Source organism: Hemitrygon akajei, chromosome 1, assembly GCF_048418815.1.
Source record: "Hemitrygon akajei chromosome 1, sHemAka1.3, whole genome shotgun sequence".
Classification (NCBI taxonomy): Eukaryota; Metazoa; Chordata; class Chondrichthyes; order Myliobatiformes; family Dasyatidae; genus Hemitrygon; species Hemitrygon akajei.
Genome location: NC_133124.1, coordinates 91,201,931 through 91,217,617, shown reverse-complemented (window position 1 = coordinate 91,217,617; position 15,687 = coordinate 91,201,931). Strand labels below are relative to the sequence as shown.

Below are 15,687 nucleotides of genomic sequence, written 5' to 3'. Positions count from 1 at the left end.
ATTTGAATGTGCAAATGTCCCACTATTGGTAAGAGCACTTTATACTATTGTACACTTAGCATGCCTGTTTTCCTTTAAAGCAGAGGTAGACAATTATTTAAAAATAAGTGACATCAGTTGAAGCAAAAAAAAAGTAAAAGGCTTTGAGGAAAGGAAATTTATGCAAATTTGAATGTCTTGCCTAAATAGTGTCTTCAGGAATTTTGTATGCAGTTACTTACTGCTTTTTCCTTTGCCGATTCAATTATTTTTAATTTTTTAAAAACCTTTGTAAATTTGCCAAATACTCGATTCCAAACGATGCAACGGGCAGCAGTAATAAACAATTTATTCAATTTCAATGCAGCATTCTCTTCATTACAAAGCATTGTTTATAAATGCAGCACAAAATGACAATGTATGTCATCTCTTCCTGAAGATTTTTAACTGGCATTGTCGTTTAAATTTCATTAGTCATCTTTAGCTAATCACATTCAGCATTTACAAATTACATTATACAATAGGAAAAGTTATTTGATAAATGTTTTCAAATCAGTTACTGGCATTAGTTAAATTCAGATTTTCTTTTATTAAATGTAAAAGCAATTGCCATGTCAACTGGTTTATTTTACTACATGGCTTGCCTTCTCTTTAACTTGAAATTACTCAACAACCCCGTCTAAATTGCAACAAATGCCACATTAAAACTGGTATGCAATATTTGAGAACAAGCTCACTTTTACTCCATTATGTTAAATTAGTTTAAAATTAAATATTGTACTAAATCAGAATTAAAAATGTAATTATTGTCATAAATTGAAGTGTTCTTGAAAGATCTGAAGGCATGCATTTGGGTAGATGTCATAAACCAGTTCTGAAGCAGTGGTAGGGGAATTTGGAGAAAAAACATCTTGGATAGAAGCAGCAGTAGTGAGAAGTAAATGTACATTGTTACATAGAAAATAAAATTGCAAGATGAATTTTTTAAAAAATACTTTGAAGCAATAAAAGACCAGATTATAAATGAGAAAATCTGCAGATGCTGGAAATCTGAGTAACACACAAAATGCTTGAGGAACTCAGCAGGCCAGACAGCATCTATGGGGATAAAAAGTACAGTCACCGGGTTTTGGCCCGAAATGTCAACTACTTTTTTCCAAAGACCAGATTCTTTCTTTGAATTTTGTTTTGACATGCATGTACCTTTTGAATCCTGTCAGCTTTTATCTCTAGTTAAAAAATTAAAATTATTTTACGTACCTAAATAAACAAAAATAAATCGCATTTAGTGGTTCTCTTGTCCTAAAATGCTAACTATAACAAAATAGATTCCTGACGTATTAATGGTAAATTAGTTGTGGATTGCAACCTAATACTTCATATTCTAAGAAAAAAAACATTGGAGTTCTAAATATGGTTAATGGAATTTGAAAGAAATTCATTAAGAATCACTCTGAGCTCCTTTTGGCTTCAGAATATACTATTTATGCAAGAATATACTTTTGTATACTTTTTATGCAAGGTCTCAAAACAAATAACAGGCTTTGCACACAATTACTACTGAGGGAATTATGGGCTGATTTTAAAGGTAAACAACGGCATCGTAAATAAGTTGAACAACTGCTATATAAGTTTTCAGCACTTGATTTTCTTTTTTTCATTTGTAAGCATTTTAAGTGCTTTTGTGATATTTCATAAAAAGATTCAGATCCTCAGCAGTTTTATTTGAATCTCTGGCATTCAAGACCGGAGATCAAAACTATACAGAATTCCAGGTACGACCTACGGAGATATTTTGAGGGCAACAATACAATTAAGATTTGTGGTTAGGGACAGAATTTGATGCATGTCAGCTCTGGCAGAATTTGCACCCCTTTACTTCCTACAAAGCAGATCCTAACATCATGAATTGCTGTGATGCTTCACTCCCAGATGAGTTTAAATATGCCTTTTATCCACATTTTGAAAGGGAGAATAAAACTACACTTGTGTGAATTTCTGCAGTATCTGTGACCCTGTGATCTCTTGTCTCGGAGGCCAATGTCAGAACTTCTTTCGAGAGGGTGAACCCTTGCAAGGCATCAGGCCCTGATGGTGTACCTGGTGAAGCTCTTAAAAACCTGTGCCAACCAACTGGTGGGAGTGTTCAAGGACATCAATCTCACATTGCTGTAGTCAGAAGTTCCCACCTGCTTCGTACGAGTAACAATCATACAAGTGCCTAAGAAGAGTATGATGAGCTAACTTGACTTCATCACTCAGTGTCACTCATATCTACTGCAATGAAGTACTTTGAGATGTTGTTTATGGCTAGAATCAACTTCTGCCTAAGCAAAGATGTGGACTCCCTGCAATTTGCCTATGGTCACAATGGGTATACAGGGATATCATCTCATTGGCTCACCACTTGGCCTGGGATCACATGGTCAATAGCAATACCTACACCATATCCTCAGTTCTAATCAACAAGCTCCAAAACCTGGGCCTTTATACCTTCCTCTGCAACTGGATCTTTGACTTCCTCACTAGGAGACCACGGTCTGTGTGGATTGGAAATAACAACTCCTTGCTGCCAATCAACCTGGTGCACCTCTAGAATGCATGCATATTCCCACTGCTCTAATCTCTCTATTCCCAGGATTGTGGACCAAGACACGACTCAAACACATCTATAAATTTGCTGACAATGCAACTGTTGTTGGCAGGATTTAGATGTTGATGAGGAGCCGTACAGGAGTGAGATAGATCAGCTGATTGAGTGTTGACACAGCAACAACTTTGCACTCAATGTCTGTAAGACCAAGGAATTGATTGTAGATTTCAAGAAGGGGAAGTCTCAGGAAAACACACCAGTTTTCATTGATGGATCAGAAGAGGAAAGGATGACCAATTTCATGTTCTTGCTTGCTGCCAGTTTCTATCCTTCACATGATCAGTCTTTGACTTTTTGACTCTGCTCCCAGTTCCAGTTCCACTTCCCGCTCCCTCTTTAGGGAGTTGTGTCTCAGAAATCAAATGCCTGCACAATTGCATCGGTCTCTGTAATTTTAGCTACTTTTGATGGATTCCACTACCAGAAACATAGTCCCCTTTCAGCATTTTGCAAGGACCATTCCCTTCATGCTTCCTTATCCACTCTTCCATTCTCAGCTGCCTAGCCCATCTTCGGGCTCTTTTCCTTACAACTACAGGTGATCCGCCATGTGTTCTTTCACCTCTTCCCATTCTATCCAGTAACCCCAAAAGTCTTTCCTGGTAAAACAGCGTTTCTCTTGCACTATTTTCCATTCTAGTTTACTCCATTCTATGCTCACAATACTGCACTGGAAAACTTAAACTCAAACACAAATATATTAATCACTTTACAGAGGACCTGCAATCATCTGCAGGGGTGACTTAAGCTTCCCATTGCCAGCTACATTATTTCTCCATCCCACTCCCATTCTTGGTTGCTCTCCCACCCCAGCTTTTTTTCTTCGGGTGTTGAAGACATGCCCAGCCTCGCCTGCTAGGCATGTCTTCCTGATTAGCATGTTGCAACTTACCCATAGTCACCCCAGTTTAACTGTATCAATAATATCCTGCCTCTTCATCCTCACTGCATCATAAACTTTGTCGTCTTCCTTGTAGTGGTTTTGTTTCTAACCTCACAGATGCATCCTGGCCTGCTGAGAATTCTCAGTCTTTGTCCTTTTGTTTCATAATTAATGTACCATTGTCCTTGTGATACAATTCTGCAGTGTATGCAGCATAAAATCAATATCCTAAATCATGGTCATCTGTAAATGCTCATATCAAGTTTGTAAGTATAGTGTTTCTATTTTCAAATGATACATTTTAATGTTATCCATCTGTTGGTTATGAATGTTACTTCTGATTTTTAAATTAACACAAAATCTTAGTAGTATAGGCATTACAGTGACAAGGGCCGCCCAAGATGAGAGAATCTAAGAGGTGATGGGTAATGAAGGTAGGGGGCTGACAAAGGAATCTAAAATGAGAGGATAATAGACCTTTTTAATAAAGGGAACATGCTGGATAAGCAGGGAAGAAGGTGACGGGTGAATAAGGGCAAGGTAGGGGAAAGATGGGTAATGGAAGCATTTAGACAGGCACATGAACAGGCAGGGAGTGGAGGGATATAGACCATGTGCAAGCAGGTAGATCAGTTTGCATTGGCATCATGTTTGGTATGGGCATGGTGGACTGAAGGGCCTGTTTCTGTGCTGTAATGTTCTGTAAATCAAAAACCCATTCATGTAGTTTTGTCATTTCTCTATTTAGCCACTAGATGGAGTAGAAGGAAATAAAACCAAGAAATTATGGAAACACTCAGGTCAGGCACCATCTGTATAAATGTTACCTGATCTGATGATAGTATCCACAACTTTTGATTTTAATTTGGATTTCCAGCATCGCAGTTCTTATTTATGGGGCAGCGTAGCAGTTAATGTGATGCTTTACAGCATTGCTGTAAGATCAGGTTTCAATTCCCACCACTGTACACTACGTTGGCATCAGAAGCATAACGACACTTGTGGGCTGCGCTCAGGACATTCTCAACACGGAAGGGTTTTGGCCCGAGACATTGCCTGTTTACTCTTCCATAGTTGTGTGTGTTGCAATGCATTTCACTTTATAGTATGATGTATACGTCACAAAGGTAATCTTTAAGACCTCTTTATTTTGATTTTTCAGTTGGACTGAAAAAAGGAAATAGTTTGTATCACAATGTACTTGTAATTTGCAGACCAGTTTGTATGTTATAACCACAAAATTCTTCTTAACATTGGTTAAATATCCAAGAAAGTAATCTGACTAATTCTGCACCCCAGGGTAGCGTGGCAGTTAGCACAATGCTTTTATAGCCCGGGGCATACCAGAATTTGGAGTTCAATTCTGGTGTTGCCTATGAGGAGTTTGTACAATCTTCCTGTGAGCCATATGGGTTTCCTCCCAGAGTCTAAAGACATTGTGGTTATTAGGTTAAATGGACATTGTAATTTGTTCTACATGAAAAGTAGCACACTCCTGTAGAATATAATTGGTGGGAAGATGGAAAAGGCCCATGTTATTCTCACTTTATGCCTCCTGCCAGTCAACCAATCTTCTGTCTATGCTAGTATCTTTTTCCTAATAATCTTGTGCAACAACCTCATATGTGACACCTTCTGAAATCCAAGTAAACCATATCCACTGATTTTCCTTTGTCTATTCTGCCTTTTATCTGCTCTAAGAATTCCAACAGACTTTGCAGGCAAGATTTCACCTTAAACAAACCATGCTGACTTTATCATGTACACTGAAACTTCATCCTTAATAATGGACTCTTAACATCTTACCAACCACTGAAGTCAAGCTAACTGGCCTTTAATTTTTTTGTCTTTTACCTCCCTCCCTTTCTAAAGACTGGAGTAATATTTGCAATTTTCAAGCGCTCTGGAACCTTTCCAGGATCTAGTGATCTTTCAGCAATAACAACTAATGTCCGTAGTGTCTTGAGCTAATTTTTTTCAGAACCCTGGAGTGTAGTCACTACTTTGAGATATTTAGTCTTGGTAATAACGACTACACTTACTTCTGCCCTCTGAAATTCAAATTGTTCTATAATGTTGTGTTGAAATTCAGTTATAAAGGAAAGAAATCTCACAGGTGGAGAGCCCTCCCGTTGTAATTCTTCCTCCAACAGCCACCCAACTTAAGTATGTTTTATATTAGCAACTTCATTTTATTGATGTTGAAGCTACTTACGAGAATTTTAGAAGCAGTTGACTTAAATGTAAGTCTTAATTTGATTCACAATTTTCAAGCCACTTCTGACTTAAGTCTTTATGGTTGGTCATTAGCACCAGAGCTATTGAATTTACCATGAGTTGTAGGTGCAATCTGCCCCATTCAATTATTTAAGATCTTTATCAGAAATTATAGAAAAGTTTTTACTATCAGAAATTTTTGCTGTAGTTTCAACTATATTCCAGAAATTGTAATGATATTGTGATATAGTTAATGATAAAAAAATTATATTAAAACTTTTTTCAAAATGCATTTCTCACCACCATTTGATGTGGGAATTAGAACCCAGATTTCCTTTTATTAAAACTTGCTGCATATTGTTATTGTGGAGTTACAGTTGTTGCCTTTCTTATCTATTTTTATATTTGGAGATAGAGAACAGTAACTTGCTTTTCTAGCCTAAGAGCTCATGCCACTTAATCACACCCATTATCCGTGCACATGTTTTAGAAGAGAGAGTGTGAGCTTTCCTTGGTTTATTAGTAGACACGTTCTAGGATATGTACCAAAAGAGAAAGCATATTATTCTATAGAAGAGGATTAGGCTACACAAGGTGCTGGCAATAGGCCAGAGTAACTGGAACTTGCACATTTTTGCTACAGCCAGTCGTATGACTGTTCAGTTCCCCACTAGGGCGGCCTCTTTTTAGCTGTCATTTGAGATTGCTAATTGGATGCAGACTTTGCATAGACAAACATTGATTTACAGGAAATGCATCGTTTTGGGGTTTATCTGGAAAGTGAGGGGAAGGTCTGAAACTTTCAGATAAACCGATACCAGGAAAGAATATCTTAGTGTAGTTGCACTCTGTGGTTCGGTCAGTATTTGTTGGATATATTCATTGTATACATAGTTTATCAAGTTTTTTAAAACCACATTATGTTCAGATTGTCAAAGTAAAAATGCCTTTGGGAAGAATGTGAATTCTTCTCTCTGCTCATGGGATTTTCCAAGAAGATTAGCAACAGGAATTTACAGTTTGTGAGCAGGAAGTAACCACCAACTTTTGCCACACAGTGAGTTTATTTTTGATCCATATTTAGATGTATTTAAATGCATTATAAAAATGAACATATTGGCATCACCTTTCCAATGCAAGTATAAATGTTGATTGAGATGTGATGTAAATTTCCATTTTTAAGTACAGTATTAATGCAGGAGTGTTTAAATTAATAGATGCTAAACAATCTCCTAGTTGTCAATGATACTGAGCCTTTACTCTGTCTTTTCACTTCTAATATCTGTCATACATAGAAACAATGCTACAAATAATTGTAGTTCTAGATGCATGATAATGACATTTTATTGTATTAACACTGCAATATAAAATATGCATGTGGGCATTAAGTTATTTTTGAAATGTTTCAAATGTAACAATGTTAAATAGTGATTTAGTGTAATTGCTGCAAAGTTCATCATTCGCAAGTGAGAAATTATGTGCACCCTTAGCTATCCTAGGTAGCACTTTAGATGAATATTTGCTGCAACATGACCATAATTTGCATAGCATAGCAATTTCCATGTACTGTACATGCAATTTCAGAAACCATAACTCACCAAATTAATTTCATACTTGGACATATGAAGGCTGTGACAGTTTTGCATAACCTTCATATCCAATATCAAATTAAATGGAACATTTAAAAATCCAGACTGACTGTGGGAGGGAACTCTTGGTTTCTGGTGTGGCAGTTCAAAAGTCTTTCACTATTGGAATTCGTTTTTCTTTTTGTAAGAAAATATTTATTCTTACTACTGTCTTTAAGGAAGTCCATAGATAAAATGAGTTTGTATATTTTTGGTCTCAGAAATACCATCTTGTATGTTTTGCATGTCATATAACATGTTTAATTTCTTACTATTTATATTTAAACCCAAGAATGAATCAAAAGACTACTTTCCATTCCAGCTGAGGCATTTCTGGGACTTATCAAGGGCAACCTTGTGTTAAAGCAAATTAATTTGCTTGAGTGTTTCTTCACTTGGTGTACTGTTAAGTAATAATGAAGGGTTTGCCATACTTCACTGTAATATTCTGCACATCTATGCATTTCATTGCTGGAAGATTGTGGAGGATTAGCTGCTTAATCTTGACCTGTCAAATGCAATATTTAGATTTTGGCTGAGCAATCCTTTCCTACGGTTTTTTAAAACTGCATGTTGACCTAAACTGAAAGCAATATTCTCAGTGAATTATCTAATCAATACATTTCACTGATCTCAAAATACTTAAAACATTGTACTCTGGTTATATATTCCAGTATGCCATTTTACTATGTCATTGTTCAATCGTAAAAAGGGTTGGCCTAGATTCAATTGCATGATTTTTTTTCTTTATTACATTTTCTTTTATCCCCAGGAATGGAAATGCAGTTGCAATGATTTCTAGGTTGAATTGCACCATTCTAGAAATCTAATCAGCTATTTCTTGTAATGGATCACATATGTGTAGATCAGCCATTTTCATCATTAAAATTACATGTAATGGTACTCTCTATTCATAACATTTTAGAAATTAGAGGGAGCTTATTTCAGAAAGTTCTGAGATGTTCCTCTCATCCCATCTAGTTTTTAATTGCACTCTGTGATCTACATTGGCACAATTTGAAGGGGAGGCTTTCTCAGCCAGAACCAGCACAGCATTTTCGTACCCAATTCAACTGTATCCCACATAATTTAGCAAATGGCTTTATTTTGGGGCCACCTGTTTCATTTTCTACACCCGACTCAAAGCCCACCTTTCCCACTTTTGCCATGCTGAACCAACTTGTGTTCAATCGCTATTTGCAGCTCCTTGATTTGCTGCTAGCTGCAAACATCCGCCCAACCCAAGCCTAACCACTTATTAACAGCAATGACACTCTAAATACATCCTTACAGTTCTACACATGTTGCATCACAGTTGTCACTTTACTAACTGTCTCATCACATCCACGCTGAAAATTGGGTTCTATTCTAGGACTGACCCGCTGGGTTCCTGAGGATGTGTTGAAGGAATAAGAATACAAGTCATTGGTATTCAGTGTTAAATACAGTCAGGTTAATCTTGGTGCTGGGAAAAGATACTACAGTTAGTTTTCAATGAGCTCAACTTTCTGGAGAATGACACACAAACAAGATGAATGTTGGAGTTGTTCAGTTTTGAAGTTATTGACGATAAATAATTTAGTTGCAGGTTCAGCTGAAAGCAGAGATGATACAGAATTGAGAGGAGGTGGGTTTTGTTGTAATGCTTTATGTGTTTTAATAAACAAATATAATTATGCTTGAAATTGCTTACCATTGTTTATCTTGCTGTCCAAAGAGTCAATTTAGTGATATCCAGGGTGTCTTTTTCAGAGGAAGTCAAGATATTTATATTTCCTGGAAATAACAACAGTGAACATTTATGTTACGTTCTAATACATAAAATTAGACCTGAGATTGCACAAGTTAGTATATTTGGGATCATAACCATCTGGCAAACTAATCACAAACAGGAGAAAATCTGCAGATGCTGGAAATCCAAGCAAAACACACAAAATTCTGGAGGAACTCAGAAGATCAGACAGCATCTATGGAAGAGGGTACAGTCGACGTTTCAGGCCGAGACCCTTCAGCAGGACTGGAGAAAAAAAGATGAGGGATAAAGTTGAAAGGTGGGGAGGGGAAGGAGAAACACAAGGTGATAGATGAAACCAGGAGGGTGAGAGGTGAAGTAAAGAGCTGGGAAGTTGATTGATGAAAGAGATACAGGGCTGGCGAAGGGGGAGTCTGATAAGAAGGTAGAAGGCCATGGAAGAAAAAAAAGTGAGGTGTAGCACCAGAGGGAGGCAATAGGCAGGCAAGGAGATGAGTTGAGAGAGGGAAAAGGGGGTGGGAAATGGCTATCTAATCAATAAGTTTAGTGAAGGTAGATCTACACTTATCAAATTCCTCTAAGTCCTTAACGATTCTTTGCAAGTTATGGCTTGTACTTCTGACCTTTTGTATAATGGCTGCAGTACAAATGTGGAAGGCAAACAAAGCATTAAGTAATTTTGTTTGTTGACGATTCTATGTGGAACTACTGGCTACAGTTCTTACTATCAGAATGATGATCACTTAAACAGAGCACTTACCACACCAGGTTCCTAACTTGTAAGTGTGTCCCCATACTTCCTGGTGTCATTGATTTCACACGTTATTTATCATCTGTATTTACTGAGCTATTTCAAACTGTGCCAATTTTTCCCAAATTCAGTCTTCAGTCAGTTTCAGTTAGCTGCTTCAATTTCATTGAAATTTGCTGTACCTTTTATGAGCAAATGTGAATACATCTGCTCATAAATAGGACTTTAAGTTGCTAAATGCCTTTTGTTTCAACAATATGATTGTTACAAACCAATTTGGTTTTATAGTCCTATGCCATACTTTGCTTCTGTGTGTTCTGAAGTCTTTACCAGTAACAAAGTATTTGTAGTCTTCAATTTAGCTGTTACCAACTTGGAAAGATATCACCTAGCTTGAGCATAACATAAATCCATAAATGCTAAGCAGTTATAATTAGATTACAAGTTCTACCAATATTCTTGAAGAATAAACATTAACGTTTAGAGACTGGGAAAATGAACCTGTTGTTCTTTGATAATAAATTTTACTTGGAATTTTGAAGACATTCTAATACAGATGAGGATGGATGGCATTATTTCAGAGTTCATACATGTCAACACGTACAGCGCTGAGTTTCCTTTTCTGCAGGCATACTCAGCAAATCTACAGAAGACTAACTGTAAACAGGAACAAACTGCAACTGCAGATATAAATAAATAGCAATAAATTAAAAAAAGATAAGAGTTCTTAAATAAGAGCAGTTATCTCTTTTTGTTCAAAAGCCTGAAGATTGAGGGGTAGTAACTGTTTTTTCAAGTCCTGAGCCACTTGTGTCATCTACCTGATGGAGGCAGTGAGTAAAAAGCATGGCCTGGGCGGTGAGGATCTTTGATCACAGGTGTTGCTTTCCTATGGCAATGCTTCATGTAGATGTGCTCAATGGTTGGATGGGTTTTATCCGTGATGTACTGAGCCAAATCCACTACCTTTTGTAGGATTTTCTGGCTCAAAGGCATTAATGTTTCCATCCCAGGTTGTAATGTAGCCAGTCAGCAAACTTCCCACCACACATCAATAGAAGTTTGCCAAGGTTTTTGATAACATGCCGAATCTCCACAGACTACTGAGGAAGTAGAGGCACTGTCATACTTTCCTCGCAAATATATTTACATGATGGGTCTTATCCAGTGGTCAACAGATAAGATGTGCAACACACTCAATCTTGCACTCGACTGTTGAGTTACATCTTGCATTGACGTCTGGGTTTTGTAAACTGGGGGTGGTACAGTAGCATAGCAGTTAGTGCATTGCTTTGTGGCGCCAGAGATCACTGATCACTGCCATTACCTGCAAGGAGTTTGTACTGTATGTTCTCCCCATGACTGCAGGTGTTTCTTCTGGGTGCTCCATTTTCCTTCCACATTCTAAGGAGGATGATTAGCTTTGGTGAGTTGTGGCCTTGCTATGTTGGCACCAGAGGCATGGCTACCCCCGTAGGCTGCTCATCACTATTCTCACTGATTGTTACAAAACAATGCCTTTCACTGTATGTTTTGAGTTTTGTTATACTTGTGACAAATAAAACTAAGCTTTACATTTTGTCATCTTCTTTCTAATTTTTGCCATGCTGTCATTTTACCTACTATATGCCTTCAATTATTTTACATTAGAGATAAAGTGACTTGACAGTAACAGAAATACAATTTTAGTCTACACAGGTGTGATGGACTCAGTTGCTCCTGTAATTTTTTTTATTCTAAGCAGAATTATTATCTTTTTGATGTCTTGTTGTCACCAGTTAGGTGACATGCAATATGAATAGTCTTTTCTAATCAGTCTTGAAGATTAAGACAATTTTAGTCCATTTCCAATCCTAGTAGAATTTTACTGGGCATCTATAACCTCCATAATTTGCTGGTATTTAATTAATAGCTTTTTATATTAGTGAAATCAGTTTAATGACTCAAGTGCAATGTTAGATGTTACCAATTATATGCCAAAGTTAAATACGAATTTGGATTACTTGATGTATGTTGACGTACAACAAATACAAGGCATTTCTCATTACATGAATTTTATTAGCAGGTGCCAACGTTGCTAGGGAACTGTGGTGGCTTAGCAATTTTAAATTTATTGATGGAGGTTCAGGGTCATCAAAATTCCCAAAAAAGGGTGAAGGGTCTGTTTTTAAATATTTGCATCTTTTCACCCTGTAACCATTTAGGGTGTGTGCTATATAAGTGATAGCAAGTTCAGTTATATTTCAGTGTATTATAAACAGTTCTGAGGAAATCTTTAAATATTGAGCTAAGGACAGAATGAAATCTGCTTATCTTCCAGTTGATCTCGCCAACATCAATAAAGAGAAATCACATGTATGTTACTGTTTGTGGTATTTTGCTTAGTTGATAATCAGTATTTCAGTTTTCCGCAATGTTTCTCATTTAAGTTTAGCAATCCTATGCTCTTTAACAAAATAGCATGTGGAATAGCATGGTCTACCAGGCAACAGTACTGTCTGCTTTCCTATGTCTTTCTAAGATGTGAGCCAGATACAATAGGCATTCTAAGGAACAAGAAAAATGGTATCAGTTCTGTCTGCATAAAAATCATCATCCAATTTACTGGAAGGATAGTTAAACCAATGTCATTGTGCTCTCTCATTCCTGCATTCCTAGTGTTGAGACCCTAATATACTTTGGTCACCAAGATCGGGCAGGTCACATAAAACCTAAACTCAACCCAGGTTCTTGATACAGACATCCTATTCCAAGCTTTGTCATGGGAAGTGATTAACTGGCAGATGGAGGAGAAATTCAAAGCTATACTCAAAGACTGTATGAAGAGCTACAACATCGTCACTGATCCCTGAGAACATTTAAACTGTGAATGCTTTAAATGTAGATTAAGCAATTGGTATAGTATTAAGAACCTCAAGACCATTTATTAGCAGCACAGAGGGCTTGCATGAGGAGGAGGAGGAGGAGAAACATTCTCACATACTAGCCACTTAGCTCCCTCTGCCACCTTGTGACACATCTATGAAAGAGTTCCCATGTTCTCATTACCCATAAAATCAGAATGGAAGTTAAATTCTACTCTTATGCAGAATCCCCAAAGAAGGATGCTGCATTTTATAATATATCCAGATGACAAATTAGCATGTAAGAAGTCAATTTACAAACTTAAATGTACCAAAGTAGTTTAGACTGGTTCAAATTTATCCCATTGGGTGGTTTACTAATTGCATGCAGCTGCAGAATCATCTATATTTTGCATATCAAAGGAAATTAATCCGTAAATAAACTGTACAAAATGGGAAAGGCATTATTAGTATGGTAAAAATTGCTAAGATTTTGCCTCGAGCCTTTTTTGGTTCAAATGTATTGGTGGTTTGTGCAATAATTCCAAGATTCTTCTAGTTTTGGAGACTTCTAATCTGTCTAATTTGATAGGGAGAATGATGGAGGCGGGTAGGAATAAGGCTAATTATTATGGAATGTGGAATAAAGTTTGCAAGCTACTGTTGTGTGTGCCTGTGGAATATTGGATAACACAATTGAAAGAATGTCTTGCATAAACATCTCAATTTGATCAGCACACACTGAAGGAAAATGGTGGCATCTTGGTTATTTCACTGGTCTAGATTGAAAGAAGATGTTAAATATCACAATGCCAGTTTGAAAATTTGATTTATTTTATTTTTAAGTCAGTGATGGTGACCATGAAACTTGACTATGTTCATTAACGCCATTTCAAGATTAGACGTTTTCTGTTCTTGCCCCACCTAACTTGTAAGTGACTTCATTCATACAATGTGCTTACCTTATTAGTGCCTACTAATGCTTTTCAGTTTATAAATGGGCTTTCTCAGGATGAATTGGGTTTTTGCCTGTCCCTTTCCAAAATAAGTATTTTAATTTAGGTTTGAAATGTACAAAAGAAATCACAATTTAACTTGTTTTAATTTGCTAGACTACTGTTAAACCTTTGAGCATCTAATTTTGCTGTAGTTTCTATAGATGCATGTCCTACATCTTGCAATTAACTGATCTACAATGTCAGAATAAAACAGTTTAACTGAAGGTTACAGGTTTGTTGGAAGATTAAATATTAACTTAATTGCAGCTTTAATTACACTATTAAACAGTTTTGGAATTCTAAAATTAGATTTTGCTCCTTTTTTCATGTAATGATTTCAATTGTACAGTAATACAATTCAAAATGTACAGTACTTGTTACTTTAGTTTGCAATTATTTCCCGTTTTTTCCATTTTAAAACTGAATTAATTGATGCTGTTTAATTTGTTGCTCATGTTTGTAGCTTTCTATAAAAAGATAAATAATGCAGCATATTACCTTCAGGCATACTCAGCTTTTGCTTCCATCCCTACCTACTGCTGTGGTGGTGATTCCAAGTTGGATCACTTTTCACTGGGATTTTACCTGAAATGGTACATAAGGTTGCAATCATGAATTGTAACTCTAACCACATTTTTATGCAGTTTTGAAAGTGCTTCTGTAGAAACTGCTAAATGGTGCTAGTGTTATCAGCAAATAACTTGGCTCAATACAAAAACCGTTAGTGTCTCTAATATTAATAATCCTACAATCAATTAGCCTTACAGTTTTGCCAAAATGATTTACTAGGCAGCTCCATGCTTGATCGACTTCATAACCCTGCTTTTAAATTTTAATAGGAAAATATGAATATCTGCTAGATCTGTGTGATTGTTTAGGTGGCTTTTGCATTGAAGAATGTTTGTAAATTTGAAACAATAGAAATTATTACGTTGAGTAAGTATATTGAATATACCCTGCAGGCTGAAAATATATCTCCTACGATGCTTTTAAAGCTGAAGTTGGGAACTGCGCTACATTATGTAACTGACTTGTGGGATTCATTCGAGTTCTTTGCTCCAGGGAAGAATGAAACAGGAACCAGATGCTTCTGATGTGAAGGAGAATTGAAGGGAATCAGTAAAGCTATTTTCATTTACATGTAGAGGTCAGTCCTGTTGTTGTCTTGAGAGCCTGTGGATAGGTTGTAGGCAAAATTATTAACAGTATATTATAGTTAATAAGTTATGCATAAACTTGATTTGGTATTCAGCTGTGAAACCTCTTTGATTTGCATATTTGTAAAAGTTGTTAAGTTATCACCACATCTGTTTTTTTTTAAAGGTCTGATTTGCATTTTATGAATAATGATTGGGATGATTACATTGAAGTAGCTTTATATCCATTAGATGTCATATTATATGCAGAAGTTAGTTTATCCCATATACCTTACCTGACCTATTGGTTTCCAAATTGTTGACAGTAAAAAGATTTTTTAATTTTCTTGGCAGAAGTGGCAATTCAGCAGGTAAATGACACTATCTATCACCCACTACCCTGCTTTAGAAGTTATTGAATGTATTTATTTATTATTATTGTTCTTTACCGCACATTGTGCCACATTGGTGACAACTTTGCCATTGCTTTAACATTTGTCTGACTTTTATGAGGTTGAGTTGCGAGCTCAACACTCAACCCAGCACAGATAGAAAATGTGCAAGGAGCCAGCCAGATTCAAATCTAGGACCACTCGCTTCAAACTCCACTGTGGATGCCACTACATCACTAGCCGACTATTAAATTTATTTATGAACTAGATTATTGGAAAGTAGCCAGGTCCAGTTTACTGAAAGAAAATCGACTTGGAAACTACGCAATGCTGCCTATGAAGATGTACCCCATTTTCCAAAATGTATAATATAATTAAAGCTGAGTATCTCAGCTTCGAAGTTAAGACTGCTGCTGGTATATTTTTATTGTATTTGTCTGGCTTGTGACTTTGA

General features: G+C 36.5%; 1 protein-coding gene across 4 annotated transcripts in view; it reads left to right on the top strand.

Annotated features, from left to right (window-relative positions):
- Positions 1-15,687, top strand: part of LOC140728911 (protein tyrosine phosphatase type IVA 3-like) — a 142,711-nt gene that overhangs the window by 58,466 nt on the left and 68,558 nt on the right. Inside the window, exon 1 of one of the 4 annotated variants that reach the window (XM_073048010.1) lies at positions 6,463-6,789. The exons of the other annotated variants lie outside the window; for them this stretch is intronic. The gene's annotated coding sequence lies outside the window, so the exon portion shown is untranslated. Of the gene's footprint in view, positions 1-6,462; positions 6,790-15,687 lie in introns of those variants that run through there. 4 annotated transcript variants of the gene reach the window in all.